Source organism: Canis lupus, chromosome 21 (assembly GCF_011100685.1).
Source record: "Canis lupus familiaris isolate Mischka breed German Shepherd chromosome 21, alternate assembly UU_Cfam_GSD_1.0, whole genome shotgun sequence".
NCBI lineage: Eukaryota > Metazoa > Chordata > Mammalia > Carnivora > Canidae > Canis > Canis lupus.
In genome coordinates, this window is record NC_049242.1 from 42,069,770 (window position 1) to 42,089,044 (window position 19,275).

Below are 19,275 nucleotides of genomic sequence, written 5' to 3' on the forward strand. Positions count from 1 at the left end.
GGGATCGAATCCCACGTTGGGCTCCCGGTGCATGGAGCCTGCTTCTCCCTCTGCCTGTGTCTCTGCCCCACCCCCCCTCTGTGTGACTATCATAAATAAATAAAAATTAAAAAAAAAGATTTTATTTATTCATGAGAGACACAGAGAGAGAGGCAGAGACATAGGCAGAGGGAGAAGCAGGGCTCCGTGAGGAGTCCAATGTGGGACTCAATCCTGGGACCCCAAGATCACGCCCTGAGGCAGAGCCACGCAGCCATCCCAGACTGGCACATTTCTTAATTAAAAATGCCAAAACACACCGGAGGAAAGAGGCCAAAAGTTGCCAGCTTTTCATTTTTCCAAGTAAGGAGATAGAGAGCGACATTACTAATGATCCTTATTTCACAAAAGGACATTTTTTAATACTCCAGTTGGGTGAGGGATGATCCCAGAATTAAAAGGAAAAATTGGGGACGTTTTGACTCTGGAAAAGCCATTGCATGGTTTTTATTGTTCTCATTTCACTGAGGATGGTTGAAAACACCTCTGGTTGGCACTGAAGGGACAGATTGGGGCTCTGATGGGCATCTGGGAGCCTCTGGCCTGGAGTCACTCAAGGTCCTGCCTCTCTCTCTCTCCTTCTCCAGGTCTTCTCTCTTCTCCTTTCTCACCTCTTATATACAGACACGCAGAGGCACATTTCAAAGCTCCAAAGAGAAGTGTGCCAAGTATCCGAAATGGCTCTCAGATGAGTAAGGAAGGCAATCTCTATTCCAAATACCGAATCCCTAACTCTGCAAAGGGAGAAGGAGTGAGAGCAGGGAATGGAGACTCTTCCCCACCTCCCCACTGACCTCCTTTATTATACTCTCAGTATTTGCTTATGATTCCTATTAATCACATGTAATAACCCTCCCAATTATTAAATTACAGAGACATGCATTCCCTCAGCCAAACAGAATAATTATTTACTAAAATGAATTAACATATAGAAAAGCCTCAGTTCTATGGAGGTTGAAACTTAGCATAATGAATTTATCAGGCTTAAAAGAAGCCCAGACAGGCTTTTTTTCGGTGAAATAAATACACTGATTACAGCGAAGCTCATTCGTGCTGGCATCGTGCCACTTGCTATTTCTTTAATAAACACAGCTTGAGTTGTTTATCTGTTTTCAATATAATTTATTGAGGCTCCCCTTCTCAATTAACAGCCATAGTAGGGGTGGGGTGAGGGTGGGGAGAACATGTTCTCACCAGCCTCTTCCTGCGGGTCCCCAAAGTTGCTTATTTGGGGCCTCCTTTGTGATTTGATAGGCCTGCCAATCAGCGGGCCTAGTGCACGGATCTGCTCTGCGTTGACAATATACTTGTCACTTGGAAAGGCATCTCCAGGACATTAGCCTTAGCAGGGAGGGGAGCCAGTCAGGGGGAAACAATTATGCAAATTTAAATTCTCTGGAGCCTCTGCCATGACCTGGCAAGAGGATAAAGGTCTGCCTCCCATCCTATTCCCTAGAGGCAGCAGGCCTTCTTGCCACATGGCTTCTGGGGGCTCCCTAACTTATCTACGCATCTTCAAAATGGCCTCATGGAACGCACGGTTTGGAAAGAGGACATCATGGGTAATTAGGCCTGAAAGCTCCTTTTTTTTTTTTTTTTTTTTACGGTACCTACTAAGCCACTCAGTCTCCTAAATTTATTTTTTAATAGTGATTTAGGGACTGTGTCAAGTGTTTACTAAGGGATATTTAGCTTATTCATCCACTCATTCATTCATTCCCTGATTCATTCAATAAGCGTGTATTCCGCAGTGCAGCACTCAGAGCTCACGGAGCTTGCGGTTTACCTTGTTCATTCATTTAAAAATATACATTGAAAAACCATTAAAATAAAATAAAAATATACATTGAACATCTATGTTTCAGGTGCTGGCATAGGGAGACGAAAACGGTGGGTGCGTGAGGTTCCTGCTCTCATGGAACTTTGGGAGGCCTGGGTGAAGCCATGACTTTTGGAAAAAAGCTCTGCCTAATTCCCAACTCTTGAGTGTAGGCTGGACCCAGTGATTTACTTCTAAGAAATAGAGTATAGCCACAGTCATGGGGTGACCCTTCGGATTAGATTACAAAGATTGTGACTTTCATCTCATTAGTGCCCTCTCTCTCTCCCTCTCTCTCTCTCTCCTCTCCCTCTGCCCCCCATCTCCCTCCCTTTGTCGCAGCAAGCTGCCATGCTGTGAGATGCTCCATGGAGAGACCTACCTGGCAAAGAACCAAAGGTGGCCTCCTCTGACTAATAGCTCCTGAGAAACTGAGGCCTCAGTCCAACACCACAAGGAACTGAATCTTGTCAATGAGTACGTGAGTGAGCCAGGAAGCCCTCCCCCCAGCTCAGCCTTGAGGGGCCTGTGGGCCACTCAACACCATGACGGAGTGTGAAACCCAAAGCCAGAGGACCCAGCCACCCTGGATTCCTGACCCACAGTAACTGTGAGATAGTAAAGGTTGTAGGCCACTAAACTGTGGGACAATTCGATATGTCATCAATGATAATAGTAGGGGGAGGGGATTATAAACTATAAATACAGATGAATAGAATAGGACGGATGTAAATGCAGAAGGAAACTATCACCTAGGGACAGGGCAGTGCCGAGCATTAACACAGGGCAGCATTCTGAAGATGGCAGGGTGGCTGGTGACAGTTGGGGTCTCGGGATGGGCCAGACTCTAAAATTCCTGGGTTCCAGTGCTTCAGGTGAAGAGCCTGGTGCTCTGCATGTCTAGTTCTTTTCTTTTTTTTTTTTTTAATACTTATTTATTTATTTATTCATTAGAGAGAGAGAGAGAGAGAGAGGCAGAGACACAGGCAGAGGGAGAAACAGGCTCCATGCAGGGAGCCCGATGTGGGACTCGATCCCGGGTCTCCAGGATCAGGCCCTGGGCTGAAGGCGTCACTTAAACCGCTGAGCCACCCGGGCTGCCCTCTGCATGTCTAGTTCAAGGGCATCCTGCCTTGGGCCAAATTCCCCTACTGATGGGAGGTACACATCTTCCCAATTACTCTGGCCCATCTTTGGGTGCGAAAAATATTTGCTGCTGAGCTGGAATCTGCATCCCTGTGGTTTCATCTCCCTGGTCCTGTTCCTCTTGCGGCCACATGCCCGCTCTGGTGTTTTGAGCCCCTCTCCCTGACCGTTGTCCAGCCCTTTCTTGTTTGCTCTCTATTCCCTGAGCAGCCTCCCCTTTCTTCCAGACTCCTGGCCTCATTTGTTTTGATATCACTTTGAGCTTTATGGTTTGATGCTTTTGAACTCTCCTTCCTCTACCTCTTGGATCTCACACAGATTGGACAGAGACCTAAGAGGTAGAGGAAGGAGAGCTCGATGCCCTGCTGCTTTAGGTAGAAGTTCTGAAATCCTAGGGTTGGCCGACTGCCCCTTCCCTAGATGCCTCCTGCCAGGACCCCTCACTCACATGAAAGTCCTTCTGCGACCTCAAGGTGGTTCATCTCCTCCCTAAACAAGCCCCCCTTGGCACCCCACTCTGTCCCCAGTGACTTCCTTCCCTCCTCGATTCTCCACCAGCCTCAAATAATGCTTCTGCAGATGACTCCCTAGAAGTTCGCCCTTGTCTGGCCAGCCACCCGAGGACATGTTCTGGTGACATCCTTCCAGGCTCTAGAGCTCAGCCTGCTCTCCTTCCTGTCCTCCACCAACTCTCCACCGAGCGCTCACCCTGGGCCAGCGCCCCTTCCTGTCAGCATGCCCTCTCTTCACCACCTGATGGGCCAGACTGTCCTGTGCCTTCTCCCCCTCCCACTGAACTCAGGGGTATCTGAGAGTCTGCTCTTTCCCGTGTGCTAAATTTATCATCCTGTCTGCCAGTTTTTTCTTTTCCACAGCCTCTCTCATCTGTGCCTGCCTTCTGCCACCCTGAGGCCCAGGTCCTCATCAGCCCACCCCTGGCCTACAATAACCCCTGTCCCCAAAAGGCGTTATTACATGGGACAGTGCTGGCATTGGGAGTGCAGTGATGGGCAAAGCAGACCTGGTATCTCTCCTCATGGAGCTTACAGTTTAGTGTGTGCTTCCATCCATTAATTCAAGTATTTAGTGAGCACCTACTATGTTGACTTTGTCTAGTTGACCAAGATTTCTTTCTTTCTTTCTTTCTTTCTTTCTTTCTTTCTTTCTTTCTTTCTTTCTTTCTTTCTTTCTTTCTTTCTTTTTTTCTTTCTTTCTTTCTTTCTTTCTTCTTTCTTTCTTTCTTTCTCTTTTTTAAAAGATTTTATGTGTTTGTTTATTCATGAGAGACACACAGAGAGAGGCAGAGACATAAGCAGGGGGAGAAGCAGGTTCCCTGTAGGGAACTCGATCCCAGGACCCTGATCTGAGCCAAAGGCAGATGCTCAACCACTGAGCCACCCAGGTGCCCCTTGACCAAGATTTATGATGGTTGGAGTAAACTCTTTCCACCTTAGTTGTTCGAGGTGGGGGCCGTTTTCAATAAACAGCTTGATAGTTGCTTTGATAATTGACAAATGAGAAAGACATACTTTCATTCTCTACCTAAGAAACAGGGTTCTGAAGGTTTCGGGGCTGGAGCCTTATCCACAGGTCTGAGTGACTACCAAATGCCTCATAGTGATGTCCTGGGAGCGGCCAGGCCTGGGGAAGCCACCCTCGGGGACTGCCTGCCTCCAAGTTCTTTGGATGCTCTGAGTTCCCTTATCTCAGCCCACCTTGTTCGCATCACCTGTAGCTGACCCACTGCTGGCACCTGCATCATCCCAGATGGCCTGGCCATTGGAGCAGGAGGATCCTTGATACTGAGTGGAAAAGCAAGATGAACAGGCAACATTGGAGTGTCCGTGTCCAGACAGCTACTTGTTGGATGCCAGGGAGGATTCCAGGCCAGAAGGAGGGAGGGAACCAGCAGGAAATGATCTGAAGCACCTGCGGGCTGTGGGGTGGGTGTGGCTTGTCACATAGGCCGAGTCCGGTAATGCACTATCAGGGGTAATGACGTGTGGATCTTGGGGGTCCCAGAGCCTTTGCCACTGGCTTGTTGGTGTCTTTGGGGTAATGATTGAACGTCTCTGAGTAGGTATGTATTCCCTCATCTTAAAAGGGACCCACGGTACCAACTTCAGAAGATGATTGGAGGTTTACAAGGTCAATAAATGGTGGCTAGTCTTTATCATTAAGGCGAGGCTGGTGTTGAGGTTGGGGTCATGCTGAAAGAACCAGAGGATGTGAAGGAGCCAAGATCCCTCTTCAAATGCAAAGAACAGGTGCAGGAATGAAAGTGAGACAAAGCTCAGGTCAGAAGCGAGTGGGGCCTCAGAGACATGGGGAGGCCCTGCACGGTCGCCAGGAGGTGTTCTGGCTTCCGGGCAGCCGTCTTTATTAGCTGTCTGCTGGGGAGGCTGGGCAGAAAGTGGGGCATCTAAATTGCCATCCCCCTGGTTTAGGCCAGAATTGTTTCCAGAGCAAAGGGGAAGCTCCAGGTGACTGTCAAGTAGCCGCTGGATCAGAGACTACAGGGCCCCAGGGGCAGGCAGCCAGGCAGGCCCATCCAGAGCTGGCTATGGAGGGGGCGCCCCGGGGAGAGTTTCCATCGGGAAGCCTTGCACCTCCTCTCCTGCCCAGACTCTTCAAGCCTGTGCTCATCTCGCCTCTCTGAAGGATGCTCGCCTCGTGGCTCTGGCCGTGTGGACGACCACTCCGCCCAGGCTGCTCGCAGCCGCCCCTGTGTCCACAGCACTGGGCTAGCTGCTCCATGCTCGCCGTGGCACTTATTCCAAGGGAGGCGGATGTTCTTCCCATTTTGCAGAGGGGCAAGGTGAGGCTCAGACGGATTAAGTGACTTTGCCTGCATCCCTTAACTGGGGCACGGCAGGGCTGGGATTTAAAAACGAGTCTGCATGGCTCTGAAAACCCAAGTTCTGTTCACGAAACCAAGATGTTCTGGTCACTATGACGGAGGAACAAATTTCTCCCAAGTTGAGGGGCATAAGACAACCGTCTGTTGGGCTCACGTCTAAACGCAGAGAGGGCACAGCAGGGAGGCCTTGCTTCCGCTGCACGGTGTCTGGAGCTCAGCTGGAGGACTCAAAGGCTGGACGCCGTGCCCGGCCGCAGGCTCACTTATTCCTACGCTGCCGCCCGAGGCTGACCTGCAGCTGGGGCCCCCAGCTCGTCTGAGCGCAGACTAGTTTGGGCTTCCTCCCGACATGGTGGCATCTGCATTTGAGGGTCCAGAGAGGAGAGCGAGAAGCAGGCAGACGTCATCCCTGCTTTTATGACCCAGCCGCAGAAGGAGGGCAGTGTCCCTTCTGTCCTGTGACGCTTCTTACTTGTCAAGGCCGTCCCAGGGGCCGTCCCAGGGGACTGTGTGAGCCCCTGGGGAGTGGAACAGGCTCTGCATTTTGATGGAGGGGTAGCAGGGTTTGGGAAGGAAATGTCTGAGCAGAAACACTGCTTCAGCTGCCTGTTTCCAGAAAACACAACCGGCCACCTGAAGGAACCCGAAGGAACGCACCCAGGAGGTGCGGGGAGCTCACCAGGGCGACTTGGGCCTAATATCTGTAATGCTTGCAGGCCCAACCCGCGGGGACACACACAGTGTTTGTGGAGTCGACTGATTAAAAACAAATCAATCCAACTCCAGCTGTTTTGAGGGTTTTATTATTCTTCTCCCAATTTTCCACTCGCTATTTTCTCTTTAACTTCTGCAGCCAACCTGTTCTGCTTCATTGCTTTGCCTCAAGGTTTGTTTCTTCCATCAGAGATTCAATGATGCCATTTCATCGTGGGCACCTGCTTCATGCCCTGGGGAACCTCTGGGGGGAAGCTCTTAGAAGCCCCGAAGGCATGTCATCGAACTTCCGTCAGAGCCTTCAACTCTTAGGACAACATCACCTTTCTGCTTTGCCCAGCCAAGCTCAAAGCTTGGGGATTTTTTTCCCTCTTTGTGCATTCTGCAGACTGTGCACGGAGGTGACAGGGGACCTGAAACCAAAGCCTTGGGGCCTGTCTTGAGACATTTGAGAGCTGCTGGTACTTAGCCCTGTGCCTCTCCAGTTGCTGCCCTGAGACTGCAGTTGATGGACACCACAGCTGTCTTCCCCCTGCAGGTAGGAACGGGTGGGGTTTTTTGTGGGAAGAGGGGCAGGAAAAGGCTGGTTCCTCAGCAGAGCATGGGGCCCCGGCTGAGGAGGAGGAGGGGGTCATAGTCCTCTGGTGGCACTGGGTTCGTGCGGGCAGGTGGCAGCTGAGGGCTGCAGAGAAGCAGAGAGGGGGCCTGGCAGCCCAGTCCTGCTTAGAGCTGACACCTTCCCCAGGGGAGTAAAGGGGAAGCCAGGGGCAGGCAGACTGGGTCCCCTCCTCCTCCTCCCCAAAGAGGGTAAACCAGCAGGTATGGCTCAGCAAATAAACCCCATGCTCCACTGGGGACTCCCCTTAACGTCAGTGTGAGACTGTTTCTTTCACAGGGGCTATTGCCTATCAACCGGGGAGCCACAGCGCGGGCAGCCAGGCTGACCCCTGGGGCCCAGATAACTGTGCGGCCCCTGTGTTTGCAGAGCCTCCAGGTGCTCTTTAAATCATTCAGGGGTCGCGTCCAGAGAGCTCTGAGGTTGTGGGTAGAATTAGGAAATCTATGGTTCTCTATAAAAAGTAAAAGTTCAACATTTTTATTTCTTTGGTTATTTTTTTCTCACTTTAGTTAAAAGTTCAAAATTTTTAGATTATAAAGAGTATGCTCATGATAAAGAAATGGAAAAATACAAATGGCTAAAAGAAGAGAGCAAATACTCCAAAAAAAAAAAAGCCTTCATCATACTTTCAGAAATTTTTCTCTGCACATATATACCCACAGGTAGAAAGTGTTTTGACGCAAGGAAATATGGTTTATACTTTACCAGCTGGTAATTTGCTTTCTACACTACTTCCTACCGCCAAACCCCGACGTTTCCATCAGTAAGCATTCCCTTTTTTTGCTGTTGTTGTTTTTAAATATTTTTTTTATTTGCTCATCAGAGGCACACAGAGAGAGGCAGAGACGTAGGCAGAGGGAGAAGCAGGCTCCCTCTGGGGGAGCCCGATGCGGGACTCGATCCCAGGACCCCTGGGATCACACTCTGAGCCAAAGGCAGACGCTCAACCGCTGAGCCACCCGGGCGTCCCAAGCATTCCCTTTTGATACCCACTTTAAGAGCGATTATTCATTCCATGGATGTACCCTGATTTATTTTACCAATTCCCGTTTTAGGACATTTTGATAGTTTTCTTTTTTTCTATTAGAGTGATCAGCGTGATGGGCATTCCTACAACGAAACGTCTTTGTACTTCTCTCACTATTTCTTTAGTATGTATTCATGAAAATATAATACACCTCGTGGAAGCTACTTAAAAACAGCTTTTGAAAAAACTGGAAAAAATGTCTCCTGAAGGTTTGTAACTGATAGCACAGCACTGGTGCTCGAGGATGCTAACAGAGCATCACCGACCCTTAGTGTTTCCCGTGTGCCGACCATTGTAAGGGCTTTACAGACAGCATCTCAGTTCCCCCACTGGCTTTATAAGACAGTGTGGTTATCCCCACTTTACAGATGGGAGCACTGAGGCCCCACGGGACAAGGTAACTCACTCGGGGGTGACGCAGCAGGAAATGATGCACCTGGGATTCCACCCCAACTTCGACTGACCTCAAAGCCCCTGCTCTTATTCTCATTACCTTGCCTCTCCCTTGCACATTCACAAACACTGCTACCTGAAGAAGTGCCGATTTTTTTTTCCTTCCTGCTAACCTAGGTGTTCCTGCTCCCCTTTGGCTGCTGTTTTCCTGGACCAGAGAAGCTCTGAGTGACTCAGAACCGTTTGTGATTAATTAGATTTTTGTTGCCAAGGAATTAATTTGCTCCCCCCCCCAGCCCCTCCCTTCTTGCTCAAAAAGCACACGAGAAAATGATTTTAGCAGTGGGGATAATTACAGAAAATGTGGTATTAACTCGGATGGAATGCAAATATTTTAGTTTTTTTTTTTTTTTTTTTTTTTTTTTTTTGTTCCCCAGGACCGTCAGAGTGGAAGGGAGAGAGTGAAATAAGCACCAGCAGAGATTAGGAGACAGCAGGCACCGAGTGGGGAGCTCGCACCCCCTTTCCATGCCTGCCCTTCTGACCGACCGTCTCCAGAAGAAGCAACCTCCAGGTTTGAGACTGGGTGTAGCGGGAGGGCTACAGCCCACTGGCGCCACTGGGCGGGCTCGGAGGTCAGAAAGGCCCTGCAAAGGCACAGGTGAAGTCGAGGCCCTTGTTTCTCTGGCACTTTCCTGGGCTGGTTGTCACAGTTTCTCTCTGATGAGTGTGCAAATACCTCCACCCCATCACAGGTCGCACCTGTGGGTTTAGACTCGGGAGACTGTAGGAGAGGGGGGCTCCGGGTGGGTGGGAGCAGGGAGGGTGTCACCCACCAGCGGCCCAGGTGGGCATGGATGGGACTCCACCCTTGGCTCCCCTGACTGGACGTGTCTTACACTTTCTGCATTTATTCCTTCATTTTGCTCGAACGTTTTATACAAAAGGGTCCAAGAGGATGAATGGCCTTCATTTTGGCCAGCCTCGCATCCCATTGTCCGTTCTCTCACGGGTGATACGGTTTGGGCATATAATTCGGGGCTGAGAACTAGAATCGTAAAGATAATTTCTTGTCCCGCATTGCTACTCACGGTCTGGTCCACGCACCAGTGTCAGTCTGCAAACCGCCATCCAGCTGTGATGAGATAAGCACAGAAATTCAGAGTAAGCTTTTCAGAACTTAGACTAATTTGACTGTGTCGTTTTATGTCTCTTGAAGCTGATGATAACATTTTAATTTGGCTTTTAATTTGTGAATTTTTGCCTAGTAATTGTTTCTACTCTACTTTATAGAAGTTGTGGTCAGTGACGGATTGACAGCAACGCCGAGTCTCGGGCTCGTGGTTTGAGAGCACTGGTCTAGCATCCGTTGTTCTGGAGAAGTCCTGTTGGCAGTCTGGTCTCGGTATTTTGTGAGTAGTGAGTTTTTTGCTCTGCAGCTTTCAGGGTCTCCTCCTTCTCCCTAAGGGTCAGAATTTCACTATGAGAAATCTTAGCGGGGGGCCTTTCGTCATTCATTGTGCTGGGCGCCCATTGGGTCCTTTAACCTGGAGACTCATTCACTCACTCACTCACTCACTCACTCACTCACTCATTCATTCATATATACATAGGAACTTTTTCTCTCTCTCCTTACTCTGTTTTTCTGGAGTTCTTGTTAGTTGGATGTTGGGCCTCCTGCTTCATATGCTGGATTTTTAATTTGTCCCAATATTTTCAATCTCTTCTTCTTTTTGTTTTACTTCTTGTAAGAGTCTTCAACTTTGTCTTCCAATGCTTTCATTTATTTATTTAGGCTATCATTTATTATATATATATATATATATATATATATATATATATATATATATAATCTTTTTTTTTAAGATTCTATTTTTAAGTGATCTCTACCCGCAAAGTGGGAATCAACCCCACATCCCCAAGATCAAGAGTCACACACTCCATAGACTGAGCCAGCCAGATGCCCCTATACTGTCATCATTTTAATTTCAAAAGCTCATTCTTGGGGTGCCTGGGTGGCTCAGTCCCTTGCGTGTCTGCCTTTGGCTCAGGTCGTGATCTCAAGGTCCTGGGATCTAGTTCCGCATCGGCCCCTTGTTCAGTGGTGAGTCTGCTTCTTCCTTTAACTCTGTGATCTCTCTCACTCTCACTGTCTCTCAAATAAATTAATAAAAATCTTTAAAAAACAAACAAACAAACAAACAAACCAAAAGCTCATTCTTAGTTTTCTGATTGCCTCTTTTTCATAATATTCTCATCTTGGCTTTTTGATATGCAATAATCAGTTATTTTGAGGGAACTGACCAGATGTACTTTTTTTTTTCTCTAAGTCTTTGTTTCCTGTATTAAATTCGTTTCCTTCAGTTTCCTTTTCTCTAATGGATTGACTTTAGCCTCTCTTCACATTGTCAAAGATCTTGGTTGTCATTCCTATCTAATTGTAAGGCATTAAAAAGCTGATGGACGGCTCTGTATATGAGTGTGGATATAGGGGTTTGTCAATTGGCAGACTTCACTGTGGGTGATTGGGTGGGAGGCTGGCACTGGGGGAAACCCTAACAACAGTCTGTTTCTTTGGGACTGTTCCGATTTTCCAGAGAAGAATTTCCTGATCTCTACCCCCGGGGGAGGGTGGTGTGCATGTCTAGCTGCTGGCGTCCTGCATATCTGGTAGGAAAGAAGGACTAGGGGTTCCAGTGTTCAGATACAGAAGGTCTGTAGCTCTGCACTGCCCCTGCCCCTCTCGGTGGCAGTTTTAATCAAATTTAGAGCTTCTCTAGGATTCTGTGAGGCAAACTGGAGATCTTCTCCCTTAGCCTCTTCTGCAAACGTTTTAATTTGTGTCTTTCTCTGCCCTGCTACATCATTCACCACTCTTCCGATAACTTCTCCCCTGTCAAAAAGTTAATGAGATCTCTCATCCACTGTCCCGTTCTCCTTGCCTAGGAGTGAAAGCAGCTAAATGTTTGTGATCAACAGATCATTTTTTAAAAAGATTTTATTTATTTATTTATTTGAGAGAAAGAGAGAGAGAGAGAGAACACAAGCTGGGGGAGCGGGAGAGGGAGAAGCAGGCTCCTACTGAGCAGGGAGCCTGATGTGGGGCTCCACCCCCCTGGACTTTGGGATCATGACCTGAGCTGAAGGCCGACACTTCACTGACTGAGCAACCCAGGCACCCCTAGAATTAACTTGAACGAGATTGGATATTCATTCATTTCTCATTAGGTTTAACCCATTTTGGACTCCACTGTGTCGTGTCTCCCATGTCTTCATCCAACTAATTGATAAGAATGTTGAACAAGATAGGATCCAGGAGAAAGCCCAGTGGCATATTTCTAAAGACCTCCGCTGATGTAGAGAGGCACTGCATCTGTCTCGTTCACACAGCAGCCCGTGTGTAAGAACTTAGATGTTGCATGATGCACATTTGTTGAGTGTAGCCATCCTCTCAAAGGAAGAAATGAGAATGATCCCATGAGATTTGTTCCCAGCAACCCACATTGGTTGTAGTGCTCACCGCTTCCCTCTTGCTCATGAAATGTTATTTCATCATTCCTTACAGGATTTTTGTAGGGATGGATATTCAACTCATGGGTTGTAGCTTTTGGAATATGCCTCTTTACTTATTCTGAAAAGAACAACCTTTTCTTTTCTGGCTCCTCACCTGGCCTCACAGATCCCAGGACATTATACCACTGAAACTGGAGATGCCTCCCTACCTAAGGCTCACTGTGGGTTCATGGGTGCGGGCTTGGTGCATCCAGCTCATTTAAAATAGCTGAAGACTGTCTTACCAGTTCTCTCTACCTTATGTTCAGTGGCTTCCTAAGTGTGTATATTCTATTAGGGCTAAAGGAATTAAGGCTTTTTTTTTTTTTCTCCATCTGTGAGCATGCCCTGATACACTCGGCCAGTCACCTCCTTATTCTTCCTGGTTTGAACATTGATGTTTAAGAAACGGGGAAGCTAAGAAGTCACTTGATCAGGTGCCTAATATCTTACTTAAGCACAAATTTATTTTAATCTGTCTGCTATTGTTGCCAGTGAAAATAGGTGTGTTTTCCTCAGTAGGGGAGCCTGCTCACATGATTTTTAGAATACTTCTAGACTTGCCACACCTGATGAATGCAGTGGGCCTGAGCAAGGTGTCCAGGTGAGGTGACAGTGAGAGCCAGGAATGCTGGACAAGGGCAAGGTGAGGTCCACGCCAGGCCCTATGGCTCTAAAGGGCTCAGAAGGCTATGTCTGCCATGACCCTTGACTGCCTCTTAGCCTCATCCTCAAATCATGCTCTCCATGCTCCCCAAACCATGCTCTCCATGCTCTTGTTACTTTCTGGCAGGCCTTTCTGTTCCTCAGACCCACTAACCCTGTTCCTGCCACCGGGCTCCTGGCATTTCTGCTCTTGACAGTCCGTTTCTTGTCCAGATCTTTGCATGTGAGCAACTTCTCTCCACTCTGATGCGAGCTACTAAACACCTTCCTCAGGAGGCCTTCCCTGACCACTCTGGCCAAACCGGGCTCCCCGTCTCTCACTATTACTTTTATTTATCATATTTCTAGAACCCATCAATACTAAAAATGTTCTCATTTGCTTGTTTACTGGGTTAGTATGTTTTCCTCTGTCAGATGGAAACTCTAGGGACTTTACTTGCTTTTCTACTTCTGACTTGCAATACTTAAGCCCAACCGTGGCTCACTGAAGGAATGTAATCCACGTCATTGAGGAAACAAATGAGAAATAACTTTGTCAACTTTGCACTTCTCCTGAGGGGAACCCTTGACTATTGCAGACACACCTTGAGGATCCCCCATCTACACTGTAGAGTAACAGGTGTGCAACATGATGGCCTCAGAGTCCCATCTAGCACGCCATGTGCTTTTATGAACACATTTTTCTTAGAACATGACCATGCTCATTCTGTTCTGGATTATCTGTGGCTGTTTGCACAATAGCAGAGTTAAGTGGTGAGACAGACAATAGAGCCTACAGAGCTGAACATTTTTACTAGCTGGGCCTTCACAGAAAAGTTCACCAACTGCTGCTCTAAAGGGAAGATTGTCCACATTACTTCAGACCTTTCATTCACGTGAGTTGATGCCACGATGCCAAGAGGCTTTGTTGCTTCCCAGCCCAGAGACCTCTTACATGCCAGCATCTTTGGAGATGGGATGAAATCTTCCCGTTCATAAAACTGTTGGCCTTGACAATCTGCTTAATTCAGGTGGAAAACCACTTTGACCTGAAATATCTGGAGAACAGAGATCAACGTGTTTTCTCTAATTGTTAATTATCAGGATGACACATGGTATGAGCCATTCTGCTTGCCTGTCTTTTTATCTAGGGGAAGGGTTTAGCAGTGCGGCTTGGTGGCATGAAAGATAGACTTCAACTGTAAGATTTTATTATTTTTATTATTTCCCTTTGCTTAGATCTCTATAAGAATCATGATGTTTCCAAGGCAACACATGGCTTGGGGGAAATTGGAGAGAATACTCTCGATGCAAAAGGATAACATCACAGCTACCACAACAATGCTATCCTGCGTACAAATGTCGGATGTTCAGAGGGACCCTGTCATCTTGATTAGGATCTAGGAGGCTGGAGTTTCAAAGTGGAATAATAGTGCCCATGTTCCATAAATTTGCGAGCCCTCCATATAGGGCAGGGGAGAAGGGAACATGCTTAAAACAATGCACGGGACTTGGTTCCTGGGACTATTCAGGTATGGGATGATTGCCAGGGAGCATTTTATTTCCTTGCCAGGATGAAGTAGATGCTTTTGAATCTCTTTTCTATTACAGTTGTGTAGTGGGAGCAGAAGGTTCCTTTTCTTATCCACCCAAAATATTAGGAAGCTGTTCACATTGCCAGATCATTTTCCCTGAAATTACCCTCATTTCTTAAAAAAAAAAGAGAACTTTATTACAAAAACGAATATGTGTATTGTAGAAAAATCAGAGCATACAGTTATTTAAAAATAAGAAAGCAAAAAATCAAACTACCACTCCGAGATAACCATTGTTCATATTTTATTATAAACCCTTCCAAAAAAAATAAAATAAACCCTTCCAGACTTTCCTTTATGGACTAAAATTAAATAAATATATATATTTAATATGTATATTAATAAATATATATGTATATAGCACGCCATCTGCTTTTATGAATACATTTTTCTTAGAACAGGCCATGCTCATTCCGTTCTGGATTATCTGTGGCTGTTTGTGCCCTACAATAGCAGAGTTAAGTTGGTGAGACAGACCATAGTAATTCATATATATAAAAATTTCCTATGTGTATATTTGAAACAGACATGGCAAAGTACTATAATACACTAGTCTGTTGTCTGTTTTCTTTTTAGCCGAATGGTTGGTCACGTCAGTTTTACACTCTGCTGGAGTCAGACTAGTGTGGTGTCAACATCGTGAGCTCTAAAGCTTGACTGTCTTGTTTCAGATACTGACTTTTATCAATGACAAGCTACATGCCCTTGGGCAAGTTATATAACCTCTCTAGTGCCTCAATTTCCTCATCTGTAAGATGGACATGATAATGATGGGATCCACTGCATCTAGTCGTGAGGATTAAATGTGTTCATACAAAAAAGCCCATGACACAGTGCCCAGAACATGGGAATCTCTCATTAAATATTGGCAATGGTTACCCTCCCATGTCAATATGTGCTTGTCGACCCCACAATTTTACCGTCTGCATGTCATACTATCGTACTGGGATGTGAGCCCTCTTTCCGCTCTTCCGCCGTTCTTCTGGTTTGGTGGTGGCGTGTATGCTTCAAGGTTGCACGTGCTCTAATCCTGTGTTTCGTGCACCAGGGAGTTGGAGTTGTAGAGTGCATCTGAGCAAAGAGAACTGAGGAGTCTGTTACCCCCTTTGCTGCCAGAGCTCCTGCCCATGTCAGGGGAAGGGAGAGGCGAGGGTAGAAGGTGCCCCATGGGTAAGAGGTGAAGCAGGGAGGTCACGTGAACTTTATGGAACCGGGTCTTGGACCTGCTGCTTTCTGATCTTTATGAGGAAGCTACTTAACCTCTCTACATCTTAATTTTTCACGTCTGTAAAATTAAAATTCTTTTGGTATCGACCTCCTTAGGTTCTCGTGAGTGCTAAATTAGATCACTGATGTGAAGAGGTTAGCACTTGCCTCGTACCTGGCAACCTCTTAGTAAAAATTAGATACTATTATTAGAAATAGGGAGCTGCCATCCAATACGATGCTCGTAATCAGAGGTGCTCCTTATACCCCTACACTCACACATGCTTGTACATTCACGTGTGGATCTGTGGAACAGGCACCTGATAAAGTGCCAGCTTATACCTCTTCTTCCTTCTGGTTCTCTTATAATGCCATTGAGTCTCAATGCTACTTCTTATACTTTGTATAGCAGCTTTGTGATGCTGGGGCTGTGACCGGTAAACCCGGAGCTCCTTGGCCAGCAGGATCCATATCAGGCTCTGCCAGCAGGGGGTGTTAGATGGGGACTGGAAGGCAGGAGGAGGGAAGAGCGATGTATTCCCTCCTGGTGCTCCCAGTTCCTGCCAGGCATCGCCCCACTCACCTTGGCGGCAATTGACTTCAGTACTGGCGGCTGACCCTGGTTTCAGTTCTTAGTCTCACAATCTCAAAACTCGTCTCCTTGTCCCTCCTTGGAGACCCTAGCCCCAGCCTGTTGGCAGGCCTTCCTCAGAGGTTTGGGTTCCATCTCTGGGGGGCCTCCTCCGTGCTCCTGGGCCCTAGAGCCCCAGCCTCGTGCCTTAGCTTCTCCAGCCTCGGCAGCCGGAGTTAGAGCTCCTTCCTGCAGTCAGTTTGGAGACATTTCAGTGTCCTCTCTTTGCTGTCTCAATGTTCTAATTCCTGGTGAATGGAATAACTCTCCACCCCCACCTCCCACCGCCCCAGTTTTCTCTGGAGATTATCGACGTACAACATTGTCTAGGTCTAAAGTGTACAATGAAAAAAAATAAAGTACAATGTAATGGTTTCATACATGGATATGTTCTACAGTCATCACCACAATAAGCTGTGCACAGATTATCTCTATTAATATTATGAATTTTTCTTTTTTCTTCTTTCTTTCTTTCTTTCTTTCTTTCTTTCTTTCTTTCTTTCTTTCTTCTTTCTTTCTTTCTTTCTTTTTTTAAAAATTTTTTTAAACATTTTTATTTATTTATGATAGTCACAGAGAGAGAGAGAGAGAGAGAGAGAGAGGCAGAGGCACAGGCAGAGGGAGAAGCAGGCTCCATGCACCGGGAGCCCGATGTGGGATTCGATCCCAGGTCTCCAAGATCGCACCCTGGGCCAAAGGCAGGCGCCAAACCGCTGCGTCACACAGGGATCCCTCTTTCTTTCTTTCTTTCTTTCTTTCTTTCTTTCTTTCTTTCTTTCTTTCTTTCTTTCTTCTCTTTCTTTCTGTCCTTCTCTTCTTTTTTCTTTCTTTTTTTTCTATACCCTGTCCAATACTACACGCACACTCTGCTTTTCCTAAATGAGCAACTTGAGAGGGACACCTTCATGTTATGGGCGAAGATGTCAGCGCTACCCAGGACAAAGGACGCTGGGAGTCTGCTCTCCATCCCGATGCCCCATGTAGACTCCCCAGAAGCAGCTGGGGGGAGACCACCTGGCCCCTGAGTGTGCTCCCAGGGCTAGGGCTGCTCCAGGGGGCAGGCAGGGCCACACTGGGGGAGCAGAATCACCCTTGAGGACGGGGCGGAGAGGAGAAGGAAGAGGAAGAGAGGAAAGTCTGTGGAGAGAGGAGGGTCCAAAGGGACAGTTTCTGGGGAGGAGGTATTGCAGAAGGCCGGGGTAGGGACTGGTCACCGCTGGCTGCAGGGGCTGGGGGTGGGGAGAGGCGGGGCATCAGGAAGATTATTAGGACAGTGTCAGCCTTTCATTTACTTACACATAATAAAAAAGGCCCGCACAATAGGCTGGTCAACACCACTTTCTTGCTTCAGTGGTTTCCAAAAGGACTCGCTGCTTCCCCACTGAGAGATTATTTCCAGGAGCTTGGTTCAGGTCACTCGCCCTAACATCCTCAGTCGGTGCTCTGTTCCTCTGTCTGTCTGTCTGTCTCACACACACACACAGGGAGTGCTGGAAATTCCTCAGCCTCTGCTGGGACCCCCTCTCCCCTCCCCTCCCCTCCTCCCCCAGCAGGGGTCCCACCCAGCACAGATCTGACCAGTGGGACTTCAAGAGAGCAGGATGGAGGCACCACTGCCCCCTGCCCCTCGGCTGTCTGGATCCCTGTGTGACCAGGATGCCTTTGTTGTGTTCAAACTGCTGCTGGGGCTGCTGATGGAGGAGAAGGCAGAGGGGCCCCGGTGGGGGAGGAGGTGGGAAACAGCCCCCCATAACCCCCCACCAGGCTGCCCGCTGTAGGGCTTTATGAATCAAAGCAGAGAAGCTCCTGCCTTTGGCTTGGAAATTCATTCCGGGCTGAAAAATAAACTATGTTCTTGACTTCTGGGGGGGAAGATCCAAGAAGAACAAAAGTGCCTCCACTGAAGATGTCTGATTTTATTTATTTATTTATTTATTTATTTATTTATTTATTTATTTATTTATTTTTAAAGATTTTATTTATTTATTCATGAGAGACACACACAGAGAGAGAGGCAGAGACACAGGCAGAGGGAGAAGCAGGCTCCATGCAGGGAGCCTGATGCGGGACTCGATCCCGGGACCCCAGGATCACGCCCTGGGCCGAAGGTGGCTCTAAACCTGCTGAGCCATCAGGGCTGCCCCCTGAAGATGTTTTTAAATACACTTTTTTATTTTCATATAGTTTCAGTGGATTTGGAAGACTGTCAGTGTTCAGTGATCTAAAAGTTGCAAGGAGAGTCCACAGCGCTCTGGCAGGCTCCTGTCCCCTGTGTTCCTATTGCTGTAACGCCCTACGGCCTTCCTTGGAAGTCAGGTGCCAACACTGGCATATTACTAGCATTTTAAGTCTTTATTCCGATTTCATTAATTTGCCCATTTATGTGCTTTTCCTGTTCCAGAATTTCATCTAGGATACCATATTACATGCAAGCATGGTGTCTCCTTAGTCTCCTCCGGTCTGCGGCTGTTTCTCAGTCTCTTTTGTTTTTGACCACTTCGATGGGTTTGGGGAGTATGGGTACTTAATAGAATGTTCCTTAGTTTGGGTTTGCCTGATGCTTAGACTGGGGGTTATGGGTTTTGGGGAGGAAGACAACTGAGGTGAAGTGACCCTCTCATCCCATCTATTAAGCCTTCCTCCTCCGAAGTCCCTCCTGCTTCTTCAGCCCTGATCCTCTTCCCCAACTCTAGCCCCTGGCAACTATCGTCTGTGTTTTGCCTCTATTTTGCCTTTTCCAGAATGTCATATAAATCAAATCATATGGCATGGAACCTTACTTTTTCAGTTTTAAAAGCAGTGTTATTGACCTGGGTGGCTCAGTGGTTGAGCGCCTGCCTCGGGCCCAGGGCGTGATCCCGGGGTCCTAGGATCGAGTCTCGCATCGGGCTCCCCGCATGGAGCCTGCTTCTCCCTCTGCCTGTGTCTCTGCCTCTCTGTGTCTCTGTCTCTCATGAATAAATAAATAAATCTTAAAAAAATAAAAATAAAAGCAGTGTTATTGAGGTATAATTGACATCTAATGTACT

At 47.4% G+C, this 19,275-nt stretch overlaps 2 long non-coding RNA genes across 2 annotated transcripts in view; both read left to right on the top strand.

Moving 5' to 3' along the window:
- LOC102152187 overlaps positions 1-7,084 on the top strand; it is a 39,525-nt gene extending 32,441 nt beyond the window's left edge. The window contains exons 7-8 of the long non-coding RNA XR_005375832.1: positions 2,201-2,335; positions 6,769-7,084. This is a non-coding gene — a long non-coding RNA (uncharacterized LOC102152187). The remainder of the gene's footprint in view (positions 1-2,200; positions 2,336-6,768) is intronic.
- Positions 7,085-9,068: 1,984 nt separating this feature from the next.
- LOC111091578 lies at positions 9,069-14,463 on the top strand. The gene is made up of 3 exons (XR_005375378.1): positions 9,069-9,191; positions 9,911-10,029; positions 14,054-14,463. It is a non-coding gene; the product is annotated as an uncharacterized LOC111091578 (long non-coding RNA).
- Positions 14,464-19,275: the final 4,812 nt, after the last annotated feature.